The sequence below is a fragment of the Rattus norvegicus genome, chromosome 4, assembly GCF_036323735.1.
Source record: "Rattus norvegicus strain BN/NHsdMcwi chromosome 4, GRCr8, whole genome shotgun sequence".
In the NCBI taxonomy this organism is placed as follows: domain Eukaryota; kingdom Metazoa; phylum Chordata; class Mammalia; order Rodentia; family Muridae; genus Rattus; species Rattus norvegicus.
Genome location: NC_086022.1, coordinates 69,287,161 through 69,313,810, shown reverse-complemented (window position 1 = coordinate 69,313,810; position 26,650 = coordinate 69,287,161). Strand labels below are relative to the sequence as shown.

The window sequence follows — 26,650 nt, the reverse complement described above, 5'->3', positions numbered from 1 at the left end:
GGATTCAATACCTTCTTCTGGTGTCTGAAAACAGCGACAGTGTACTCATACAAATAAAATAAAATAAATTTATTTTTAAAAAAGAATGTTTAGAAATGTGGCCAGACCCTAATTACTAAGTATCCCCTTTCTCCTGACTCATTTGCCTGTCCCAAAGTTGTTCACAAAAGACTTGAATAGTTCTGAGTACATCATTTTAACCCATGGCACCTTCTAGTGTGACCCCAGACAAGTTTTTCTGGACCTTTATTTCTCCAAAAAAGGACACATGAGGGTGGACATGGGGAGAGAAATCCAACTAAAGTTAGACAAGTTCCCCTAAGGCAGTGTTTTTTCAACCTTCCTAATGCTGCCTAGTTCTGGGCTCCAATAAATAAATCTATCTATGAAGAATTTTTAGGGGCTGGAGAGATGGCTCAGCAGTTAAGAGCACTGACTGCTCTTCTAGAGATCCTGAGTTCAATTCCCAGCAACCATCTGTAGAGGAGATGAGGAGGTTGAGGCAGGTAAAGTTCAAGACCAGCCTGATCTACACGGGGAGCTCCAGGCCAATCAGCGATACTGCCTGTTTCAAAAAGGCACAGAGAGAGAGAGAGTTCAGCAGTTAAGAGGACCCAAGATCCATTCCCAGCACCCAAATGGCTGCTAACAACTGTCTGTAACTCCAGTTCCACAGGATCCATCACCCTCTTCTGACGTCTGTGCACGTCTGATATCCATACACACATGCAGGCAACACAACCACACACATAAAATAATAGTTTAAAAAGGAAGCTCATGGAGAGCTGGCCCTACTGCTTGCTTGTACAGTGTGGGAGAGCTGGCCAGGAGGGCAGGAGAGCAGGAGAGCTAGCCCAGCCTCTTGCCAGCTATGGCACTGGGTGAGCTGGCCCTGCCCTTTGCACAGTATGGTGATTTGAGTATGCCTAGCCCAGAGAGTGACACTATTAAAAGGTGTGGTCTTGTTGGAGTAGGTGTGCCACTGTGGACTTAGACTTTAAAACCCTCATCCGAGCTGCCTTGGAGCCAGCATTCTGCTAGCAGCCTTCAGATGAAGATGTACTACCTGGATGCTGCCATGCCTCCCACCATGATGATGATGGGCTGAACCTCTGAACCTGTAACCCAGCCCAATTAAATGTTGTCCTTATAAGATTTGCTTTGGGGGTTGGGGATTTAGCTCAGTGGTAGAGCGCTTGCCTAGCAAGCACAAGGCCTGGGTTCAGTCCCCAGCTCTGAAAAAAAGAAAAGAAAAAAAAAAAAAAGAGTTGCTTTGGTCACGGTGTCTGTTTACAGCAGTAAACCCTAACTAAGACACATGGACAGTGCTAAAGAGCCGTCAGGCTGACCGACTGAGCTATCACCCAGGCCCAGATCCAGGACTTTGAGTTGTCCCACCCTAACATCTACCTCACCTATAAACTGCTACAGGGTGTAAAGGTACTGGTCCTCCAGAACCAAGGCTGCAGGATCTCCGTGGCACAGGCAACAACAGGATATCTGAGAGAAGCGCCAGTGCAGGTCGAGTATTTATGGTATGCTGAAGGGGAAGGGCTCAACCTACACCAATAACTCACTGTAATGAATTGCAAGGAAAGACGTTTGGGCAAAGGGATATTCTGTGTGACACACCATGGCACCATGCAGCTTCAGGACGAGATGTTTGTTTGTTTGTTTGTTTGTTTGTGTGTTTTCTCTTGATGAGGAGGTCGCCAGGGCAGACGGGTTAGATATGGAGGGATGAAAAGATAAGTAGGATTAGGGGACACGGTGTGAAATTCACAAAGAGTCAGTAAAAAGTACGAAAGAAGAAGCAGCAGCAAGCTGGGTGTATGTAATGTGTTGATCTCCACAATTAGCAAACCTTGTCGTTTTTATCATTTAAATAAAAGCAGAAGCAATTCTGTTTCTCCTTCATTGTACAACAGGCATGGAAGGAGGATTGTGGGAGACCTCATCTGTTCTCTATGTTATTATTTAGCAGTATTATCACCATTACTGTTACTTTGAAACAAAGCCTTACTTCGCAGCCCAGGCTGGTCTGCATCTCAGGATGAGCCAGCTGGCCTCAAACTTCAGGTCCTCCTCCCTCAGCTCTCCAAGTGCTTGGCTGATAGTTGTAAGGCATTACGTGAAGTAAGTAAGTAAGTAAATAAATAAATAAATAATTTAAAGACAGGATTTTAAGTAGCTGAGGCTGGCTTCTGTTTTGACATGTTCCTGAGGATAACCTTAAATTTCTGGTCTTTCTGCCTCTGCCTCCTGAGTGCTGGGATTATGACTACAAGCATGTGCCACCATGCCCAGTAGAAGATGATCTCATTTTTCTTTAAAGATTTATTTTATGTATATGAGTACACTGTTGCTGTCTTCAGACACACCAGAAGAGGGCATCAAATCCCATTACAGATGGTTGTGAACCACCATGTGGTTGCTGGGAATTGAACTCAGGACCTCTGAGTTAGAGCAAGCTCCTAACCGCTGAGCCAACTCTCCAGCCCAGAAGATCTCATTTAAAATGAAGTCCTCACCTGTCATGGCGTCACATCAAATGCCTTAAATCCCAGCACTCTGGAGGCAGAGACAGACAGATCTCTGTGAGTTCCAGGCCAGCCAGGGCTACATAGTGAAACCCTGTCTAAGTGGTGCCAGGTGGACATAGTTGCTCGCAAATGAAACCCAACACTTAAAAAGTGAAGCAAGAGGAACAAAAGTCCAAAGTTACCATGGGTACAGGAAACCCTACCTCTAAATAAATAAATCATGTTTTCCAATTTGCTTTTGTTAAAGCCCACATCCACTCCACCCCATCCCACCCATAAAAATGAGTAAAAACAACACTTAGCCAATTCTCAGGACAGGAGTGGGTGCCTTTGTAGCATCCTAGACATTTACCTATGGTACCATATTATCTGTCATAACTATACTTAGAAGGCTAGCCCCACCCTCAGCTTCTGTATCTGTACACCTAGGAACAGGGCAAGAGAATATGCATTTCTAGAAGGGGAAGAACTATTGAGAGAACATATAAGTGTGCAGTCTTCTTGTAAGTATACAAATTTTACTTCTTAATATTTTGGGCCTTGGGGTTGGGGATTTAGCTCAGTGGTAGAGCGCTTGCCTAGCAAGCGCAAGGCCCTGAGTTCGGTCCCCAGCTCCGAGGAAAAAAAAAAAAAGGAAAAAAATAAAGTGCAGTCTCAAAGTGTAGCAAAGGCCGTGAAAGCAGTGAAGATTGCGTGGTACCATAAGACAGACTACACTGGAGAGGAAAGGACGGCCAGACCATATCTCACAGTGGAGCTGTGGTTGACCTCTGACCCCTGCAACAGCTATAGGCTTACAATAAGAATGCCAGCTGCAGAGTCAAGAAAGTGATAGAGCACACCTTCAATCCTAGCACCAGGGAGGCAGAAGAAAGCAGATCTCTGTGAGGCTAATCTGGTCTACAGAGAGAGCTCCAAGACAGGTAGGGCTACACAAAGAAAAAGAAAATTAAGGGGGCTGGAGAGATGGCTCAGAGGTTAAGAGCACTGACTGCTCTTCCAGAGGACCTGAGCTCAATTCCCAGCAACCACATGGTGGCTCACAACCATCTATAATGGGATCTGATGCTCTGTTCTGGTGTGTCTGAAGATAGCTACAGTGTACTCATATACATAAATAATTCTTTAAAAAATTAAAATTAAGTTAAAAAAAATCTTGGCTATTTCATGGACGCTTCCTCTGTGAGAGGAGAGCAAGAGGGAAGTGGGTGGGCCTGTTCGGGCTTTTTGAACCCAGGATCTTGAAATGCATTGTGATTCCTGTCCCTTGGACTGTAAGGTTTATGTAGGTAATCTAGGGAACAATGGGAACAAGACTGAATTCAAACGGGCTTTTGGCTGTTGTGGACCACTCTGAAGTGTGTGGGTTGCTCAAAACCCTCCTGGCTTTGCTTTCATCAAATTTGAGGATCCCCGAGATGCTGCTGATGCTGTCTGCGAGCTAGATGGAAGAACGCTATGTGGCTGCCATGTAAGAGTGGAACAGAACTGTGGCCCGCCTTCCTCTTGAGGTCATCATCCTCGAGATGATTACCGAAGGAGTCCTCCACCTCTGCCCAGATCCCCAAGAAGGAGAAGCTAGAGAGAGGAGAAGAGAAAGGTCTCTCTCTCTCATGAGAGAAATCACAAGTCGTTTCGATTCTTCTCTACATATAGTAGCCGATCTAGGTCAAATGAAAGGAAATAGAAGACCAGTTTGCAAAAGTACAGAAAATAGCTTCATTTGACAGGAGTATGTACAGGAAATTCAAGTTTTGTTTGAGACTTCATAGGCTTGGTGCATTTTTCAGCTGTTTTAGCTGTTCAAGTTTGTTTTGTCTCTTGGAACAGTGACACACAAAATGTAATTCTCTATTGTTTCAAATGGATCATAAGAGGCAATGTGATATCAAGAGTTGTTACTTTACAATGTTCCCTTAAGCAAGATTGAATTTTCTTTGCACTTTAGTTTTTCATAGACTGAAATAAACCTAGATCCGGCCTCGTTTTAAGTGTGATGTTCTAATGTTATGAAGCAGCTGGCTGGGGTTGACTGAAGCTGTCGTTCCTCCAGTAGCTGAGACACAGTGTGGCACTGTGGGTGAAATGAGGAACGGTCTTTCAAAGCTGCTGTGAACACAAGCCAACAGATAAAGGGAAGGAACAGCACTCTGACGGTTTTCAAAGCGGTTCCTTCCTGGTTGCTGTCTGCTGACGGAGAGCTGTTGTAGCGTCTTTATTTGGAAATGTAAAACTAAGATACCAAAAACAAACAAAAACAACAAAAACAAAAACAAAAACAAAAAAACCCAAAAAACAAAACAAACAAAAAACCCTAAGATACCAGAGCCCTGTGAGTTCAAGGATACATTGTTGTAGAGCTGAACTATTGAGTTGCTGTGTGCAAGATTTTTTTTTCCATGCTGTCATTTGTAATATGTTTGTGAGAATCCTTGGGATTAAAGTTTTGATTACAAAAAGAAAATCAAAGATTTCCACTTTCCCAGTTTCACCCTGCTTCTAACTCAAAACCAACTGTAGACAGTCAATCACATAATGTACCTACAATGACTAATTTTAAGCTTTTTTTTTTTTTTTTTTTTTTTTGGTTCTTTTTTTCCGGAGCTGGGGACCGAACCCAGGGCCTTGCGCTTCCTAGGCAAGCGCTCTACCACTGAGCTAAATCCCCAACCCCTAATTTTAAGCTTTTATTCAAAATTTTTTTCATACGTTTTAAGTGTATTCTTTCCCCTCCCCTAACTCATCCACGAATCAAAACAGACAAACAAAAAGAAAACTATTAAGACCAAAAAAAAAAAAAAAAAAAAAAAAAAAAAAAACCCTGAAAAACAAAAAGATCAAGAGCAAGAACCATGGAGTCTGCTTTGTCGTGTTCACTCCTGGTAGACGTGGGGCCTGCCCAGGACTGTGTGCTGTCACAGTCTGTGTATTCATGTGTGTCTCGTTCCTGCTGTGTCTGGAAGTCTCAGCTTCCTTGGGGTCAGCCACCGCTGCTGGCTATTAACAATTGCCTCCCCTCTCTCCTGCGCAGCTGTGAGGGTTATTTTTAAATGTCAACATGCAATGACCTAGAATCACTTAGAGAGAAAGCCCAAGTGAAGGATTGCTTAGATCAGGCTAGCCTCTGGTCACGTCTGTGACAGACTGTCTTGATTGTTAATCAGCCCGTTGCGGGGACTAGCTGTTTGAGTTCCTGCCTTGACTTCTGTCCAATGATGGAATGGAACCTGGCAAGTACACGAAATTATTCAGGTATGGTGACACATGCCTTTCATACCAGCACTTGAGAGGCAGAGGCAAGAGGCTCTCCGTGAGTTCAGGGCCAGCCTGGTCACGGAGTGAGTTTTGGGACAGACAGAGCTACATAATGAGGAAAAAAATGTCTTATCACAGTCAGCAGAAATGAAACTAGACTACGTCCCTTCCTTCACCCCACCCACAACAGCACCTGGGTCCGGCACACCTCCACACACCTGTGCCCACCAGCATTTGCTCCACTTGAGTATCGGTTTCTGCCCACAGTGGTAGCCAGCTTCCCTTCTTCAGCTAAGTCTGAGTAAACATCCCATTTGTCCTTGTCTTGGTATCCTCTATTGACTTCCAGATTCTTCTCAACAGCAAAAGCCCACAAATAAAATCTCCAGTTCTCAGCAGCGTCCCTTCTAGTGTGGTTCGCATTACTTCCACTAGGTGTCACTACTCACTTTGAAGTGCCACCAGGCTTCCCCTAGTGTTCCAGACGTGCCAAGGAAGGAAAAACAAAGGGATGTTAAGTCCGTTTAGATGTCTCTTTGCACAGGAGCCTAGCATTTTAGCACCTCCTACGTAAGATGGCTACGTGGAAGATATGAGGCAGGGCACGTACGGTGCTCAGGGGAAGGAAGCTGGCTTTCTTATATTATGCGTGTGGGTGTTTTGCTTGCATGTACATCTGTTTATTGCATGCATGACTGGTGGAAGTCAAAAAGGGCATTGGAACCCCTGAGACTGGAGTTGCAGATGATTGTGAGCCACCGTGTGGGTGCTGGGAATAGAACCAGGCTGCTCTTAACTGCTCTCCAGCCCTGATTTCCGTACTTTTGACATTCTGAGCAGGACGCTCCCCTGCTTTGCAGAGGGGATGGTGCAGGAGGAGTGTCCTATAACTGGAAGCTATTTAGCTGCAGCTCCGACCCCTTCGCACACAATGTCAGAATCAACCCTGTTCCTGCAGGTCCCTTTGGGCTGCATCAGCAAAATACCATAACTAGCAGCCTATAAACTGCAAACCCTTATTTCTTACAGTCCAAAATGGTGAATGAGAAGCTAAAATCTATCTTTTCCCGTCTCTTCTTTTTCCACAAGGTCAAGGTAATTATCTGGCAAAGAAAAGTCTGAGGTCACCCCCTCCGCCCCCCCCCCCCGACCTTGTTCCAAGTCCTATGTGATACACCTGACCTGTGATTTGTCCCTAAGAAAGTTGGAGCCTGGTGTAAAAATTTTGGTCATGGAATAGAGCTTCAGGTGAGCAGAGTGCTTGCTTGGTGTGTGTGTTTAATCTCCAGTGTTTTTTAAATATACATGTATACTTAAATATGTATCATATTTTTTCAGCCGTCCCATACAGCCGTATGCACAGAGGAAAAAAAAAATGTCAGAACTCTGAAGAGAAGAGAAAGCCATTGTCAACCATGCCCTGTAGTGTTGCCTATATATCCCTCCCTAGGGAGGGCTGGTTCAGTGACTTCTCCCTTTCTCTCTGCTCATCACTGGAGTCAAAGTCATTCTTTGCATCAGAGTTTCTCCCATTGAAGTTTTGTCACGCTCCTTGCTATGCCTTCCCAGATTCTAGACTTGTGTTAACACTGCAGGGACAGTCCCTTTTCTCCGTCTGGGAAGTACGGGTGTGCCTATCTCTTAGATCCCTCCAGCTCCAATATGCTAAACCCAGTAGTTCTGCTGCCAGGGAGACCTGGGACTTATCTGTTCTGAAAACCTGACCAGGTTAAACTTGGTGACTCATTCCTGCATCCCAGGACTCAAGAGGCTGAGGCAAGAGGATTGCTATGAGTTTCAGGCCAGCCTGGGCTACAGAGTGGTTCCTGGTTTCAAAAACAAAGCAGAGGCTGGATAAATGGCTCCGTACTGAAGATCACTTCATCCTCTTTCAGAGGACCAGAATCTGGTTCCCAGTACCTGTATCTGACGGATTCCAACTTCTGTGGGTACCTGCAGGCATGATGCACACACCATCAGTAAACAATATTAAAACAAAACAAAAACCCGTCAACGGGGGTTGGGGATTTAGCTCAGTGGTACAGCGCTTGCCTAGCAAGCACAAGGCCCTGGGTTCTGTCCCCAGCTCCAAGAAAAAAAAAAAAAAAAAAAAAAAACAAGCCGTCAATGACAAAAAGCCTGACTAGTAGCCATGACTCTGAAGCGTGATGATATTGTCCTTGATAAGGCAGGCGACCTCTGTCTCATTGCCTCTGTTAAATGAGAAGCCAGTTTAGGAGAGCCTTCTAGGTAAGCTCTGCAATCAGTGGTACCACCTGATACCTGCTGCGGGGAAAAGCAGAATGGGAGTCAGACTGGTAGTTACGTAGTGCTGGAGTTGGAGTTCCCAAAGACCCATTGGACCCCATCTGCCCGGGGACCTGAGAAGAGAGAAGGGTTGACTCACAGTACCAGCTCGACTGACATCGTGCATCCTGGGTGCATCGTTGGCATAAAGAGTTCCGCCGGCATTCACTCACAGATGAGTCCACTTTCCCAAAGGTCCAAGCCACTTTTGGGGAAAGGGAGGGGGATGTAGGGGGAGAAGTTGAGGCAGAGTCTCTTTATCAGATAGTTCTGATTGTTCTGGAACCCAAGATGTAGACCAGGTTGGCTTTGAACTCACAGGTCCACCTGTGTCTGCCTCCTGAATACTTGGATTAAAGGTGGGTGCCACCACACCCTTATTCTTGTTCGTGGTAGTGTTCAATTGGATCTCAGAGGAAATCCCACAAGAGTATGTGAGCCCCGGACTGACATGCAGACACGCATTGCTCCAGCTACATACACCGCAGGATAGCTAGGAATGGGAACCAAAACTGTAAACCTAAAACATCATAGGAGCTGGACTGTGGTGACACCCACCTTTAATCCCAGAACTTGGGAGGCAGAGGCAGGAGGCTCTCTGAGTTAGAGGTCAGCCTGGTCTGTATATCGAGTTCCTGGGCAGCCAAGGCTACATGGAAAAACCCAGTCTCGAAAAAATAAAAAGCTGGAGAGCTGGCTCAGCAGTTAAGAGCACTGACTCCTCTTCCAGAGGTCCTGAGTTCAATTCCCAGCAACCACATGGTGGCTCACAACTATCTGTAATGGGATCTGGTGCCCTTTTCTGGTGTGTCTGAAGACAGCTACAGTGTGATCACAAACATAAAATAAAAATAAATCTTTTTTTTTTTTTCCCCGGAGCTGGGGACCGAACCCAGGGCCTTGCGCTTCCTAGGCAAGCGCTCTATCACTGAGCTAAATCCCCAACCCTAAAATAAATCTTTTTTAAAAACCCAAAATACCATTACAGTTGTGTGTGTGTGTGTGTGTGTGTGTGTGTGTGTGTGTAAAGAGAGAGAGAGAGAGAAACAGACAGACAGACAGACAGACAGATAATTAAGTGAATTGAAATGAAAAGACCCACTCTACATGTTACTGGCACAATTCCATGGTCTGGAAGGTGCAGGACTCAAAAACAAAATAATAATCGAAGGAGTAGCTGGGCAACCGTGTTTTTCCTGCTTCGACTGCACAGTGCAGTGTGATCAGCTGCTTCAAGCTTCCATTTCCACCTCACCATGATGGACCATACCTCAAACGCTGGGCCAAAGTAAACCATCCCCCTTGTCAAGTTGCTTGTGTTTTGTTCTTTCTGAGGGAGACAACTAGGTAGGACCTGAGTGAACTTACAAGTCCTCAGGTAAAGGTTCCTTAGGAATTGGACTCTGTGCATGAAATACCGTACTAGGAGTGACAGGGGCCAAGCCACCCTATTGGACTAAGACTCAGCTAAATCTACATATGCGTATTTCCTGGGTTTGGCTTTGTTTATTGAGACTGGGTAATCCAGCCTGTCTTCCAACACACCATGTAGCTAAGCGTGATCCAGAACTCCTGGTCTTAGAATGATCAGTTCTGGCTAGGTGGTGGTGGTCGCACACCTTTAATACTAGAGGCATGAGTTCCAGGCCCAGCCTCAACAAAGTGAGCTCCAGGACAGCCAGAGATGTTACACAGAGAGACCCTGTCTTAAAAACAAACAAAAAGAAAGGAATCCCCACTTCTGATAAAAAAATGAATAAATTATTTTTTCGCATATGTATACATACATACATACATACATACATACATACATACATACATAATACATGAATACAGTCTTTTTCTCTGAATGCAGGCCTGCATAGCCAATTTTTGATTGTTTGTTTGTTTGTTGGTTAATTTTTTTTTTTTTTTTGAAGACAGGGTTTCTCTTGGCCGATTTCTCTCATTCTTCCGAGACAGCCTTGGAACTTGCTTTGTAGACTGTCCTGGAACTCACAGGGAGACCTGCCTGCCTCTGCCTTCTGAGTGCTGGGATTAAGGGCATGAACCACCATTCCAACTTTTTTTCCAGATATTCTGCTAATACCCCAAGAAGAGAGACAGAGCCAAGGATGGGCCTGACCGTGGGATGAGGACAGGTCTGAGGAGGTGGCCTCCAAAGGGGGAAAGGAACAGGGCCCTAAAGGAGACTAGAAAAAGGCTTTCCAGAATGTCTCCACAGACTCTAAGTCCTGTGGGTATGCATGGTCGATGAGACGACACTGTGTCAACATAAGACATACTTTTGTTAGGTCCCTCCTTTGTTCTACCTTATCCGATGGAAATGTGTTCGTGCTCTCAACACCGCGTTCAAGAGAATAGTTAACCAAAGGTCTTGTTCATCATTGACTCTGTGTATACGTTTCTGGCAGACAAGTGTCAGTGAGTCAAAATAAAGATTCTGACAAGAGCCCAAAAGGAGTCCATCCCCACATACCAAGCTGGGAGGAAACCCAGGTCTAAGAGCTCCCCAAGTCGTGGCACTACCTGTATCTTCCACAAGGGGAAACCATGGCAAAGACATGGATTGGATGCAGACCAAGAGCTCTAGAAAAGTAGGCGGTGCTGTATAGAACCACTCTCCCCGGACAGTCTGGTGTCAAAGAAAGAACTTGGGTTCAGCGGACAGGCGGCCTAGGCTCATGTGCTCTCTGATAAGATTCATGACACGACAGGGAACAGTGCCTTAGGACAAATAAATTACTCAGGAAAAATTTAGCATCCAAAATGAGAAAATTTGAGGGCAATGTCCGAAGCTTCATTCTTCACGTGATATCCAGCTTCTCAGTAGAGCTAAGCTGCTCAGGTCGCTGGGGTGCTCCCTCTCATCCGCCCTGGCTGGTGGCTGAGGTGAGTGAGTTCTTGGCTGCTTATCACTCTTTGGTAGAAGGCTCTGCTGGGAGAAGAGTAAACCTCCCTATTTATCTCCAGCCTGACACACCCTGTATTCATGGGGGAAAAGAAAAGCAGAGAAAATGGGAAAACTAAACTAAAAATAAAACAAAACAAAACCAAAAAAAAAAAAACCCTAGAGACATGGCACAATGGTTAAGGGGACTTGAGCAACCATGAGGACCTGAGTTTGGATCCCAGCACCCACAAAACAAGCTGGGTATGTTCTTGCATGAGCCCATAACCCCAGTCCAGGGTGAGGAAGGCAGAGACTGGAGGATCTCTGGAGCTGGAGCTTGTTGGCTGCCACTCTAGCCAAAAAAAAAAAAAAAAAAAAAAAAAAAAGAAGGTAAAATGTGAACTTCAGGTTCAAGGAGAGACTCTGCCTCAAAGGGAAAGGGTGGAGGGTGATTGAGGGTACCTGACACTGCCCTCCTCTAGTCTTTCAAATACCCACACAGGTATCATACCTTCATCTCCCCCCTCCTATTTCTCTCTCTCTCTCTCTCTCTCTCTCTCTCTCTTTTTCTCTCTCTCTTTTCTCTCTCTCTCTCTCTCTCTCTCTCTCTCTCTCTCTCTGTGTGTGTGTGTGTGTGTGTGTGTGTGTGAGAGAGAGAGAGAGAGAGAGAGAGAGAAACAGGAGACAGGAGACAGGAGACCCAGTTTTGAGTTCTCTTCTCAGTTGGGTCAGGCACAGCAGCAAACCCTCTTATCCATTATCTAATGTCATCCTCACCATCCTCACCAACCCAACAACATTGTCACAACTATTTCTTTTTTTTTTTAAAAGATTTATTTATTTTATTCATAGATGGTTGTGAGCCACCATGTGGTTGCTGGGAATTGAACTCAGGACCTCTGGAAGAGCAGTCGGTGCTCTTAACCTCTGAGCCATCTCTCCAGCCCGTCACAACTATTTCTATGTCCACTTTATCCCTGAAAATACAGGACTCAAGACCAAATAACCTGTTCCAGAGCTGGTTCTGGCTGTCTAATCCAAAGCCTATGTTCTTCAATAGGACCAAGAAGGAAGAGGGGGGGAAGGAAATAACATCTGTTCTGAAGTGGTCCAACGCTGTGGTGTATAGGGAAAGCAGAATTAAAGGTTTACAGGAAGTCATCTCTGTCTCATCCTTACCTTTACCCTCTAGAACCAGATCATACAGTCAGCCCTTCACGTCTGTGGATTCTGTATCTGTGTGCTCTAAAGTCTTAGATTCAGCCCATGGTTGGTAGGAAATATCCTGAAATGTACAACTGGAAATGTGTGGTAGGGGTTCCTGGGAGATTTATGTAGCTCAGGCTGGCCCTGAACTCATGATCCTCCTGCCTCAGTCTACTGAGTGCTGGGATTAGAGATGGACACCACCATGCAAGGCATGCATAATCTTTTTCTTTTCTTGTCACCAGCTCCTAAACATTAGAGTCTAAAGTCAGGCACAGTGGTACACACCTGCAATCCTAACACCTGAGAGGAGGAGAAGAGGGGTCAGGAGATCAAAGTGCTTGTCAACTACACAGAAAATTGGGGGCCAGAGATATGAGACACAGTTTCCAAAAATGTATAGTTAATACAACACATTGGATTAGATAGAGGTAATTAATAATAATCTAGAGATGTGTTAAAGGGTGTGGAAGAATTCACGTATGATATATGCAAATGCAAAACCTCTTTTTTTTTTTTTTTACAAGGAACTGGTCGGAACATCCAAATGTTTTTGGTATGGGGGTGGGGGGATGGGGATGGTAAAGCCACTCTCCTGTAGATACAGAAAGCTGACCTTATGCCTATCTTAGGTCTCATTTGGAGAGAGGTTGAGGACAGACAGGGAAGGTAGGAGATATGTGATTTGGAGCATCCCCAGGACAGAGCACCTACCCTGAGTGGGGGTGGGGGTGGGGGCTGCTACCTGAAACTAGAAACTCACCAGGGTTTGGGTTGGACCAAAAGCCAGCAGCTGAGAAAATGGGCACAAGCCAGCACAGGCCACACAGAGAAAGAGGGACAGGACAATGAATGGATCTGGGTCTTGGAGACAAAGCCATAGGATGACCCAGCAGTAAGGGAGCACCGGAAGTGAGGAGACTGGGATGGGAAAGGCCCAGTAACATTCATCAAAATATGACCCAGGGGCAGATGCAGACGAAGTTTCCTAAGACGAGTTAGAGCCCAGAATTCCACGATAAAACTGTGGCCTGGGAATTGTCAAAGGACTGGGTCCTCAGCCAGTGCTTTGTCAGGTCCACCTAAGATGAGACTGGCTATCTGAAAACCAGACACTCAAAGGCCCCGGAGCGCTTCTGCGCTTGGGGCAGGGGAGGCAGCCAGCTGGGCTCCTGGCCCAGTTCCCATTGAACTTTGCCAGTTTGCTGCTGTAGGGTACCCTGTGGCCCTGGGAGTAATTAACCCCCAAGAAGCCAAGCCTTTGATCTTTATTTAGAAAGGGAGAACTTAGAAAGATGCAAACAAAGCAATACTTTGAATGCTAACACTTAAAAAAAAAGCTTATACTTGGCAAATATCTGTTCTGAAAGTCTACAGTGCTTCATTGAAATGGGTGTGGCATGAAGAATTTAGGAAGGCCTCAAAGATCTCCTGCAATGAGCAAACCGCTTAGCTATGAAGGACATGCAACTTTTTGTTCCCCGGCCTGGGACCCAGTTCCCTGGTGTCTGAAGTCCACTCTCATTACCTCCACCCCTGCACACAAACTAGAGATCTCCTGCCTCAGTCTCCTGAGTCTTGAGATTACAGACATGCCTGGCCAGGCCTTCCTCTTTATATACAGCTCTATTTTTCTTCTGAGGGACCCTCTCTGTGAAGTTGTCACAGGTCTGGGTCTGTTCCCACACCACCCCCAACTGCCCACCCTAACCTAAGCTTAGGCCACTAGACCACTCCAGAAACATAGGTTAACTCTTGAGGGTCTCTAATAGCCAGGAAGGAGACTGGCTGGCACCTCCCCACAGGGCAGACAAATTGCCACTGTCAGGCCTGAGCACTTATCTGGTATTCCTCTGCTTGGACCTCTTTGCCTTGAGCACAATATTCAAATTCTGCCCAGGACACTTAAGGGTTCCCCAAATACCATGAGGCGACTCCCCCAAAGTCACTAGTCATACTCTTTCCTCTTCCAGGCTGCCTTCTCTGTCTGTCCTGTTTCTCCACCTTCTATAACTGATTCACTATCGCTGGCCATCAAAGCCCCCAGAGAATGCCCCAACCTGTGTTGGCTCCCTCGTGGTGCGGGGGAGGGGGGACCACAGCATTTTCAATTTGGCAATCATACTGTCTTAAAACCTCCTGTATATGTGCTTTAACTGTGCCCTGTGGAAGTGGGACCAGGGAAAGTCAGTCCTTTGATCACTTTTCCTGACCAGGACTTGGGACCCATTTTGTACAGTTTTGTAGGGAGGTGGGCCCCTGGATCCTTATGTCCCATCTCCTGAGTGAGTCAGTTGGGGGCAAATATGGACCCTTGGGTCCTAATAGCTTATCCCATGACTATGAGTTGCTTGTGGGCAAACATGAGGCAGTGGGTCTCGAAGGCCTATCTCATGACTGTCGGTTGCTTGGGGGCAAATGTGGAGCCCAATTCTGCCTAAGGCATCCACTCTAACTGCCCAGAAACAAAGCTGGGCAGGGAGCGTGGCTGAGGCTTTGGTGCTGTCTAAATCTGGTCTTCGGCCCCTGGCTCAGTGCATCTCGAGAATGGACCTCGGCCGGGGATAGAAGAGAACCCGTGTGGCGATCTTCAGCACAGAAAAGGTTAAACGCCGTCTCCCCCACCCCCTGAAAGGCGAGGGGGCGAGTGAGTGCGGCAGAAGGTCCTGTTTACCGTGGCTCCCCTCGGCGGCGGGCCCTGGGAGAGTGGTTGCTGTGGCAACCGGCCGGGCGCCCGCCAGCTGCGGATTAGCTCACTGGAGCCGCGGGATGGGTCGGGAGGAGGGGGCGCACGTCACTGCAGACGGTCGCGGCGCAGCCCAAGGCAGAGGAAGGGGCCGCGCGCGCCAGAGGCCGGAGGGGACGCAACGCGCCTCCCAGGCCGGAGGCAGCGGGGACCGGACGAGAGCGCGCGCGGCGGGGACTCGAGGGGCTCCCGGCGGCCGGGGGAGGCCGCGCGGACAAAGGCGCGGAGGGCAGCGGGCCATGGCGCCCCAGGTCCCCGCCGCCCCCGCCCCGGGCAACCGCGAGTTGCGTCCCAGAACCCGCGGAGCCGCCTCCCGTGGAGAGGTAGGGCTGGGCGCTAGAGTGCGGGGCGAGCTCCGGGAGACCCGGGAGGGTACGCGCGGGGGCGAGGAGGAAACTGTATTGGCGCGAGCCGGGGATCTTTGCAGGCGGCGCTGGGGACGCTTCCTCGGAGCCCCGGGGACCGGCGCGGGGAGCGATCCATAGTTCTTCCCCGGATCGGGCTAACTTTAGGGCCGAAGAAACTTGCAGAATCTGGGCAGAGCCGGGCCCTGCGCTGTGCCGGAGCTCCCGGGCGCCTGTGAGTGAGTAAGCGTGTGTGAGACCGAGTGTGTACGCCGGGGTGGGGGAGTCCAGACGGCTCTAGTCAGGATTTGCCGTGTTGGAAAGTTGGGTACATTGAAGTTTACTTCTCCCATTCCCCCCCAACCCCAAAGAATGGAGTTGGGAGTAGATGGAGCCCAGGGGTAAGTTTCTTAACAACACAGGATATAGTCTTGTGCAAGAGAGTCACTGAGATATGGAGTCAGACCGCTGAGCCAGAGGGAGCTCAGCGCCTGGAATCCTGTAGTGAGGGGCAGAGACAGGAAGCTATGAAGTGCCTTCCTTGGCCCTGGATTGAAACGAGGAAAATGCAGGGTCCCTTGACTTAATCAGTCTGCTGAGGAAGGAGCAGGCTGACTTCTGGCCCATGCTCTGATGGCTTTCAGGGTGACTTAAGCTCTCCAAAAGACAGGTAATTGTGGGGTGTGGTAATAGTGTTATAATAGGCACTTTACAGTAATTTGTTATGAATCACTTGCACCTGCTGTGGTTACTATAGAAAAGCCTTCAGTACCAAACACCTGAAGAGTTGAATAGACTGTTTAGGGGATGGCCTAAACTGGGAGAGAAGTGGAGATTTTGAGAGGAAGCCGAGGACAAACAGAAACAGACTGTTGTTTATTTATAAAGATTTATTTATTTATTATATAGAGGGCATCAGATCCCATTACAGATGGTTGTGAGCCACCATGTGGTTGCTGGGATTTGAACTCAGGATTTTGGGAAGAGCAGTCAGTGCTCTTAACCACTGAGCCATCTCTCCAGCCCCTGTTGTTTATTTATTTGAGACAGGGTCTCAGTATGTGACCCAGGTTGGCCTCACACTTACAGTCCTCTTCTTTTCCTTAACTCTCTAAATTCAGGATTACTGGTAGGCACAGACAGGCTCAGTTCAGGGACTCGTTTGTTGAGACTGGATCTCTGGTAGCTTAGAGAGACCTTGAACTTGATTTTGAATTAATTTTTAAAAATTTAATATATCCTTATGAGTTTGCCTGGATGTATGTCTGTACACCATGTTCATGCAGTGCCGACAGAGGCTCTGGTGCCCATCCCCTAGGACTGGAGTTAGTCACACACAGTTGTGAGCTGCCATGTGAGTGCTAGGACTCAAACCCGGGTCCTCTGGAAGAGCTCTTAACTGATGAGCCATCGCTCTAGCCCGAGTCTGCCTCCAAAGCACTGTTACAGGATCGTGGCACCAACCTTTAGGAGATGCCAGAGCTCAAACCGGAGGCTTCCTGCATGCGCCGTAAGCTGTCTACCAACTAAGCCATGTCTCCAGCTATGAGACTATTTTTTTAATTAAAATAATTTTACCGCATTTTTATTGATTGTGGGTGTGCTACCAGTCATATGTGTAGATCAGAAGACAATCTGGAGGAGTCAGTTCTGCCCTCCCTCCATGTGGGTGGTCAGGATAGATCTTACAGGACATCAGGCTTGGCAAAAAGCCCACTGAGCCGGCTTGCCATCCCTCAGAGACTGTAAGGTATGGGGATGAGGAAACTGGAAGAGCATTTCGTGTCTGGATGTTCATTCTGGAAGAATGCACCTGCCTGGACATTACTTCACTCATAGAAATGGCTCTGTGTGGGGCTGGGGATTTAGCTCAGTGGTAGGAAGCACAAGGCCCTGGGTTCGGTCCCCAGCTCCGAAAAAAAGAACCAAAAAAAAAAAAAAAAGAAAGAAAGAAATGGCTCTGTGTGCTGGTGACCGGGGACGCAGTGGTTAAGAAGCTACCTGAAGCTACCATCTTACCCTGGCCTGGGCTATTCATGTTGTATGTTGTAGAGCCAGGAGAATTCAGAGAGGGTGCCTGTGAATGCCCTGCAAATCACTTCACCGTGGAATCGCAGGGAAGCTGGTCATAGATAGAGGAAACAACTGATGCAAAGTCACCGGAAGAGGAGAGAGGCTGGCATGGGGGAGACTCTGTGTGCCTGGGCCTGGAGGCAGAGTCATAGCCTCTGCCTTTCTCCCCGACACTTCCCTTGTGCATGCAGCCTGGTGTCCTGGAAACTGTGAGGCAGGAGGAGTGGATGGAGTCCGGAGGTCAAGAAGAAGGCAAGGGCGATGGGTGTGGGCACAGGATGAGGTTCCTCAAACTAAACCCAAAGCTGGAGATGTTCGGCAGGAGGGAGCAGAAGAGGGGGGACATTTTGAATGGCCTGAATGGAGCAGATTGCAGCACTTGGACAGTGAGCTTGGCTTCCAGTTTCCTGGCAGCTTAGGAACAAACAAAGATGCACTGGATTGCATAGCTCTGGACCGGGGACAACAGAAAGCGCACAGATGAACTTTGAGAACAAACTTTTTCCTGGAATTGAACTCAACTGGGAGTTCAGCAGAGGAACTTCATGTAAAGAGTAGAGAGTGACAGAGGGGGAAAAATAAAGTCTTTATACGTAAACAAAATGACATAGATAAGGCTGAGAGAGGGAGGGGAGGAGAAATCGAGAGGAAAGAAAAACCCTTCGTTGTCAGTGTTATAAAAGATAGACGATAAGCTCCACAGAACAGTCCTCCTGTACCATCTACCTCAGGTCTAGGGGAGCCTGGATTTGGTGAGGGTGGAGTGTCAGCTGGGGTGTAGCCCTGGGAGCAGGGTTTCAGTTTCCTTCCTGATTGGTGTGATCCAGATCCCTCTGCCCTCCAGCCTTGATTCTGGGTCCGAATCTAAAGGGGAGGGTAGGATTCAGCAGATCTGAACTCCTCTGCCCAAGAGGTCCCCACCATGGGGGCATTGTTTCCACAAGGTGAAGTTTCAGAAAGAGTGATCGGGGAAGTCCTGCATACTGTGCACAGGTTCCTTAGTGACCCTTCCCTCTGATGTCTGCACGAGGCTGGCAGCCTACAGAATCCGTGGCCACAGCCTTGCTGACAAGCTCTGTAAACTTCATGACAGGTCTTGCATGGTTGACATCGAAGAAGGGTGGGGTTCTGTTCTCCCCATCCAGGTTCTCTTCTCTCTCCTTTTCACTTATTTGAAACCTTTGTGTGTTTGGGTGTTTGCCTGCATGTGCGTTCATGTACCACATGTGTGACTGGCAGACCTAGAGGAAGAGAAGAAAGATTGGATCCTTTGGAACTGGAGTTACAGAGGATTGTGAGCTGTCATGTGGGTGCTGGGAATCAAACCTGAGTCCTCAGGAAGAGCAGCCCTTGCTCTTAACTGCTGAGCCATCTCTCCAGCCCTCCGCACCCCATTCAGTTTCTTTGCCTCTTTGATTATGAGACGTCACCACGTAGATTGATTTTTCTATTGCTGTGATAAAACATCATGGCAACTTATAGAAGAAAGGGTTTATTTGGAGTCAATGGTGCCAAAGGGTTGGAGTCCAATGCAGCAAACCAGAGGTAGCAAGTATCAAGTGTCAGTCGGCTGGAGAGCGGCCGAGGGCTCACATCTCAAACCACCGACAGAAAGCTGCAAGACCTAACTCAAAGTGGTGTAGACTTTTGAAACCACGAAGCCCACCTTCAGTGATTTACTTTCCACAGTAGAGCCATACTTCCTCATCCTCTCCAAATAGCTACCAACTGGGGACTGACTATTCAATGCCTGAGATTTACGGGGGACATTTCATTTGGACCACTACATCCTTCGGGGGCTGAGTTACAGGGGTGCCCTACCATGCCTGTCTCAAACTCCTTGATAGTTTAAACTTGTCTTGCACCTCAGAGTGTATATGTAAATGCCAGAGAGAGGGACATTTCTGGGGAAGAGGGGCTGCTTTGTGGTCCTCAAGTCAAATGTATAGGAGAAAGTTCAGATATATAGGAGACAAACATCCTACCACTAAGCTTCAACCCCAGGCCTAGGGAGGGAGACTTTAAAAAATAGCCCATGTTCCCATTTCACCTTCGAACCAGTTAAAGAAAAGTCTCTGAGAGTGGACCCTGCTTCAGGTGCTTTCTGTTTATTTGGTTTGGGATTTTAGGGGTGAGGGTAGGGTCTCCAGATGATTTTAAGTCTGAGAGTTGAGGCTTTTACCACCTCTTTGAGGGCTCCTCCCCAGAAAGCAGATAAACCTTGGATTCCAGAAGGTCCCCCGGGACATATGGGTTGTATCCTAGGCACCAAGTAGCCCAGGCTGACCCTGCTTGGGGCTGTGTGTCCCACAGTCTCCGTGAAGCTCTTGAACTTACTGTTTCACTCTAAGTCTATGCAGGCCCTTCTGTGTTATTCTGGTGGTTACTTTGTTCAAGACTGGGGCTCAGGGGTTCCTACCCTGAGGCTACCTTGGATGCTAGTGAAATGGTCCTCTGAGGTGAAATGGCTGAGGGCCACACACTTTTCAAGTTGTGAGATCTCACCATTTTCTCAGCCTCCTCTCAGTCCACATTCTTGTCCCTCGGTGGCACCAGGAACCCAGCCTTGGGCTCATCCAACAGCCTCAAGTGTCCACGTGAACTGTTTTGCAGCCAGAACCACTGGTCTCCTAAGAATCCAGAGGCAGCCCAGTTCTGCTGAAGGTCTTCTCACAGGGGGAAGCAGAGAGGCTGCTGGACCTGTCTGCACTTGAGGCAAGCTCAGCCCTCACCTCGATGCTCAGAAGGCAGCACCATGCAGAGAAGCCACAGTCAGAGCCTTGCCCTGGTTTATAAGCAGAGGCTGATTCAGACCAAAATCAAGTCACTTTGCACAGAACTTGGGCCCTGTATCATCTGGGCCAGAGTCTTTGTCTTTATCCCCTCCCTACCCCCATGAGCTGCAGACCTCCAGAGTCCTCCTCCTCTAGCTGCTCAGTTTGAAAGACCAAGTTATGAGGTGTTTTCCCATAACCTCAGAGCGAGATGGGGTGAGTCACCCTGCAAGCTTAGGGAAGAGGTTCACTGCCCTCAAGTGCCAGGACAGGGTGAGGTGGGGGGAGGGCATCAAGCTGGGGGGTGGAGTCAGGCTGGAGACCCATGACTGTGACTATGGCTATGACTGAGACGGTGACGAGCTACTTTTTCTGTGACAGTGGCTCTTGTCAGACACTTGACAGACCAGTTCAAGTACAGTGTTGAGTTCATTTCCTTTTGTGTTTTGTTTTCTTAGAATTTATGTTTTAAATGTTTCACTTTTATGCGTGTATGCTTATATGTAGACTAAGAAGACTTGTGTTCATTATAAAACCTTTCAGAGCGGAGCAGTTTTAATCCCAGCACTCTGGAGGCAGAGGCAGGCAGATCCCTCGGAGTTTGAGGCCAACTACAGAGTGAGTTCCAGGACAGCCAGGAAAATCCTGTCTCAAAAAAACAAAGCAAACCAAAACAAGAACCTTTCAGCAATGTATGATGAAAGTGTATTCCCTGGGGGCTGGAGAGATGGCTCAGTGGTTAAGAGCACTAACTGCTCTTCCAGAGGTCCTGAGTTCAAATCCCAGCAACCACATGGTGGCTCATAACCATCTGTAATAAAGTCTTAAAAAAAAAAGAAAGAAAGAAAGAAAGAAAGAAAGAAAGCGTATTCCCTATGCTCCCTCTAGCCCCCAAAAAGGTGGATGTTTTGTATATAAAACAAATCCCCCAGATCCTAGTTTCGTTTCATTCTTTACTGGGAATTGAACCCAAGGCTTTGCTTAGGTAGGCATTCACTCTACCGGTGAGCTATATCCTTGTTTTAATTTAAAGATTTATTTTATCCTTAATGGCATGCATGTGTGTGCAGGTGCCCTTGGAGGCCAGAGGCATCAGATTCCTGTACAGCTAGGATTACAGGTGGCTGTGAACTGCTTGACATGGGTGTTGGGAATCGATCAGGTCCTCTGCAAGAGCACTATATGCTCTTAACCCCCAAGCCATCTCTCCAGCTTCTATCTATTAGAGAGAGAGAGAGAGAGAGAGAGAGAGAGAGAGAGAGAGAGAGAGAGGAGAGAGGAGAGAGAGAGAGAGAGAGAGAGAGAGAGAGAGAGAGTACAAGAGTGCACATGTATATGTTAGCACCACATAGCTCATGGAAATCAGAAGACATTTTGGGGGATTCAGTTCTTTTCCTTCTACCACGTGTGTCTCTGGGATCAAACTCAGGTCATGAGACCTGCATCAGGTGCCATTACCTGCAGAGCCACCTCATCAGCACCATATCCAATTTTTTTAACCCCACCCCCACTACCACTACCCACTAACCATCAAAGCTCCAGTCTATAATCCTATGTAGACCAGGCTGTCCTCAAACTTAAAGAGTCCTCCTTCCTGTGCTTTCGGAGTGCTGGAAGGGCTTGGGTCACCTTCTTGGGCCCCCCTTTTTAGCTTTCTGTTTCCTTTTTTTCCCCCTTCCCCCTAGCTTTCTGTTTTCAAACAGAGCATCGCTAAATTGCCCAGGCTGACCTTGAACTCATAGCCTGAGCAGGCCTTACCTTTAATCTCACTGCCCTACCTATGATTACAAGCCTGTATTACCAAGACTCCTAGGTCTTTTTTTCTTTGCATATGTGTGTGAATGTTATATATAACATATGTGTATATGTGTGTGTATGTGTATATTATATATGTATCTGTATTCATATATATATATGGCAAAATGGAAACATTTCTGTAGCATAGTATCACAATATAACAATATTTTATGAGAATAATTCCACCTAACAGTCTTCTTTTAACCACTGTCTGTGGTGCCTCCGTTTAAATTAATTTGTGCGAACTATCAATTATGGTTCGATTTTAGTTACTGCAAATGACGTTGCCACAAACCCTGGGTCTAATATTTCTGTCAGCTAAATTTTTAAAAGTGGAACTGCTGGATTAAAGAGGAACTCAAAGGTCAGGTACTTATTAAATAATGTTTGTGCCCAGTCACTCCTTTGAAAATGAAGTTCTGATGCTCTTTTTAAAAAAATTATATATTACCTATCATCCTGTTTCACACCAGTTCCATGCTGAATTCGTTATGGATCTTCATTTAAGTTTATATGAGATCAAAGTTTGTGGTATGGCACATTCAGAAGCAATTTGTAACTCTGAGGATTATCAAGTGTAAAACCGACAGCGGTGAAGTTTCTGAGGAAAGCGTGGTGGGTTATTGGCTAACAAGTTGCTTCCATTTTGTCTCGTGCTGTCGCTTTCATGGGAGTCCGTTTGGGATGGGTGTGGTAGCACACCCCTAGGTGGTGAGGCAGGAAGATTGTGAATTCCAGGGGACAACCTGATCTACATAGCAAGACCCTCTGTAGAAAACGGAAAAAAAAAAAAAAAACCAACAGCCAACAGTTGCCACATGGTTCCTGCCTTTTCTCCTCTGCACTTGTTTATTTATTATTGTGTTTATTTTTCTTTTATTGTTGAAGCTCTTTGGCTAGCTTCCAACTCACCGTGTAGTTGAATGTCACCGTAGAACTTTGTGTGTGCTACCCACTCAACCATTCTACCACCCAAGCTGCCCACTTCTCCCTCGGACTTCCTTGTTCTCAGAAAATGCAGTGAGAGTCAGAAGACGCAAATCCGACTCCACAGGAGTTCTCTGCAAACCCGTACTGGGTGGCAGATGATTGCATGCAAGCCAGACTGGGTCTTCAGGCGTGCCTCAGGGGTGGTGTCTGTCTAGCATGCCTAAGGTAGTATACTGCAGATAAGGGGGTTGTCTCAAACTGGGGGCAGATTGAAGGTAAAGTTGGGGAGCCAGGCGTGCTGGTACATACCTTAATCCCAGTCCCTGCAAGGTGGCAGATAGATCTCTGTGACTTTGAGGCCAGTCCAGTTTATACAGTAAATTGCAGGTGAACTAGGGATTCTTAGTGAGACCTTGTTTCAGACAAAAAGAGAGAACGGTAGGTGGGTAAAATTGGGCTGGGCGTGTGGTGCAGTTGGCAGGGTACTTGTTAGCACTGAGGAATCCCTGGGCTACCTCCTCCAGACTCACTCCCCACCACCACATAAAACCCACCAGGTTGTAGCCAGGCATGATGCATGGTGCTTGCACGCCTTTAATCCTAGCTCTCAGGAAGCAGAGGCAGAGGCAGGCAGCTTCTGAGGCTAGACTGGCCTATATAGTGAGTTCCAGGACAAAAAAAAGGAGGAAAAGGAAAAGAAAAAGTTAGTACTAGGGGTGCTGTTAAGAATTGGAATTCTAATGCAGTCACCCACACAGGGCAACTCACAAATACCTATGTCTCCAAGTGGTCCGACACCTGCTTCTGGCCTCTCTGGGCACCCAAATACACATTTACACATACATGTATGCATACAGTCCTACCCACCCACATGCACACATAAAGTCAATCTCATTAAAAATCATCATTAAAGGGGAATACTTTTCCTTTTCCTTTTTTGAGGGATTCACTGTATAGCACTTGTCTGGCCTGAAACTCATTTTGTAGACCAGGCTGGCTTCAAACGAGTGGAGAGCCACCTGCCTCTGCCTCACCAATCCTGGGGTTAAAGGAACTTGCCACCACATCCAGCCGACTTCTTTTTGAAGGGAAGACAGGATCCTTCTGTCTCTACTTCTTGTCTGCTGGGACTGCTTGTGTCTGCCTCTGTACTCAGTGTAAGTAAAAATGAGTTTTTCCACAGAGGCATAGGCAGAACTGGGCAGTCCTGTAGGCTGCACCTTGTGGTTTTGCTGGCAAAAACTGAAAGCCCGAATGCAGCATTCATTCTTCTGACTCTGAGCAGAATGATTTGGTGCTATTCTTCTGTTTCCTGGACTTTTCTAGCCCTCTGGAGTTAGACCCTGGGCCCAGGGAAGGAGGGGAACAAGGTGGAGGATGGGTTTTGTGAGTGATGTGGTTGTTCCTGGTCAGAGTCAGAGGAGGGGTTGCTATGCTTGCCCCTTCCAGCTCACCATGGGGAAGTAGGACTTGACATCTTGCCCCAAGAAACTAAAAGCTTGGAGTAAGACCTTTCTGTCACTTTGCACTTCTCCTGTCCCTGGGAAACACAGGCAGATGAGTTAAGCAGGATTGTTTGTGTAGGAGTGTGGGTCAAACCCCATTACAACAACCTTCCTTAGGCAGGTTGGTAATTTAGTGACAAGGGAGTGGACACTCTTGTTTGGTTCCTAGACAACTGTGAGATGGGCAGCTTGAGATTCAGGACCCACATCCCCTACAGGGAGAGGGTAAACCACTTTACACAGACTTGATCAGAGACCGGGGCAATAAAGACGGGAGATTTCTGGTGCCACTGGCTGGCTATTCTGGGCTTCTTTACTGAGCATAGTGTCTGGCTCCCTAGGCAGAGAGGAATTCTCTTCTTCATCCTTCAGGCTACAGGTAACACTAGTTCAGTCTTGGAATGGAGTGGGTGGTCTACTAGGAAGATTTTTTTCTTCGTTTTGCATCCTTTGGTGACTGTCATGCTTTCCATCTGGCCATGTCATCGTTTGTGTTAGTGGCAATGAGCATTCACAAGCTCCCAGGACATCAAAGAGGTCGCAGTGATCTTTGTTTACCTCCAGCTGACTGAAGCATCTAACATGATGGGAAAGGGGCAGAGAGGGGACAGAGATGTTTAATGGTTCTTAAAATAACCAAGCTTAGATCCCAGCTGCATGGGCAAGACCAGGAGAGGCTCTTACTCCCAAACACAGTCCGGGCACGACGTTTGGCCCAGGCCTGACTAAGGAGCCTGAGGTCACCTCTAGCTACATACACACAGAGCTTAAGGCCCAGGATGACAGTTTATTGGAGGAAAAGAGAGAACAGCTTTCAAGATGAGAAGGGACACTTTGCAAATGGAGGGGGCCAGAGACAAGTCCCCAACTTTCTTCCCTCGGAGCTTTGAAACTGGCTTTTGCCTCTAACCATCTATAAATAAAGGGGCCAATTCCCCATTGTCATGGTTACTGATCCCTTTCCGAAACCCAGGTCACGGCTGATAGGAAGTTGGCATAGACTGGTACCTTTGTACCACTTGTCAGAACATTGAAATACTGCTATGTTAGTATATGACTAATCACATAGGACCACGTAGAATGGCTATTTAGGAGTTAACCAGAGGCAGTTCTGATTGGCTGGTGCTCATGTCCTGACTTTATTAAGTAAGTAAGTATGTATGTATGTATGTATGTATGTATATATGAATGAATGTATGTGTGTATGTATGTATGTATGTATGTATGTGTGTGTGTGTGTGTATGTATGTATGTATGTTTGAATGTATGCGTGCATGCGGATGTGCTGTTTCCTTGCCTGGAAGCCATACCACGCTGGTTGCCCATAACTCTCCCCCCACCCCACCCCCAACTCCTTACTGTTGTGCAAATCAAGGACTTACTGGTGTGCAAGGGGATGTAGTACATGCCAGGGATCAAACTCAGGTCTTGAGGTCTGCAGCTCTCTTGTCCACTGAGATATCTCTCTGACCCCTTTTTTGCAAAAGGGATCTTCACTGATCACCCTCCTCATTCTCAGTAGCCCGAGGCTGGGCTAGACAATAGTAGAGACATAAAAAGAATTCAGTCAGATGCCATGAGCCTAGAGTCCTCGCTTCTTGGGAGACGAGGCAGGAAAATCACTTGAGTTACTAGCCTGGGCAACAAAGGGAGGACTGGAGACATGACTCATGAGTTAAGAGTGCTTGCTGCTCTCTCAGAACCGGTTTAGTTCCCAGCACCCACACCAGATGGCTCACAACCACCTCTGGTCTTTGCAGGGATTCAAACTCATGTTCAACACACTCATACACATATACACAATTTTTTGGTGGTTGTTTTTGGTTTTCAAGACAGGGTTTCTTCGTGGCCTTGGCTTTCCTAGAACTCTCTCTGTAAACCAAGCCGGCCTTGAATTCACAGAGACTAACCTGCTTCTGCCTCTGGAGTACTGGGTCAAAGGCCCATGCCACCACATGCTGCCTATACACACAATTTAAAATAAAATCTTACTTTCATAAGATAAAAAGTCCAATGCACATATCAGGCCCAGACACAGCAATGTCTGATGCAGCTGAGCGGAAGGTGATGTAAGATCCCAAGTGGCTGCCGCTCTCACAGACATCTCATTTATGCTCACATCTCAGCTCAGCCCCTTCAGAGCTGTTTTTTCTCCTTTAGCTCACTGCTCTCCTACTCCTGTGTGCACAAAAGAACAGCTCTTGGGGTTGGGGATTTAGCTCAGTGGTAGAGCACTTACCGAACCCAGGGCCTTGCGAAAAAAAGAAAAGGAAAAAA

The 26,650-nt window shown here is 47.2% G+C and overlaps 1 protein-coding gene and 1 pseudogene across 7 annotated transcripts in view; both read left to right on the top strand.

Annotated features, from left to right (window-relative positions):
* The first annotated feature begins 2,423 nt into the window (after positions 1–2,423).
* On the top strand, positions 2,424–4,680 carry Srsf3-ps6 (serine and arginine rich splicing factor 3, pseudogene 6; annotated as a pseudogene).
* A 10,002-nt stretch (positions 4,681–14,682) lies between these two features.
* Positions 14,683–26,650, top strand: part of Dennd2a (DENN domain containing 2A) — a 99,315-nt gene continuing 87,347 nt past the window's right edge. The window contains exon 1 of one of the 7 annotated variants that reach the window (XM_063286009.1): positions 14,683–14,808. The gene's annotated coding sequence lies outside the window, so the exon portion shown is untranslated. Of the gene's footprint in view, positions 14,809–14,949; positions 15,274–15,308; positions 15,534–26,650 lie in introns of those variants that run through there. The other 6 variants (XM_006236354.4, XM_039109022.2, XM_039109021.2 and 3 more) reach the window with 6 other exon arrangements.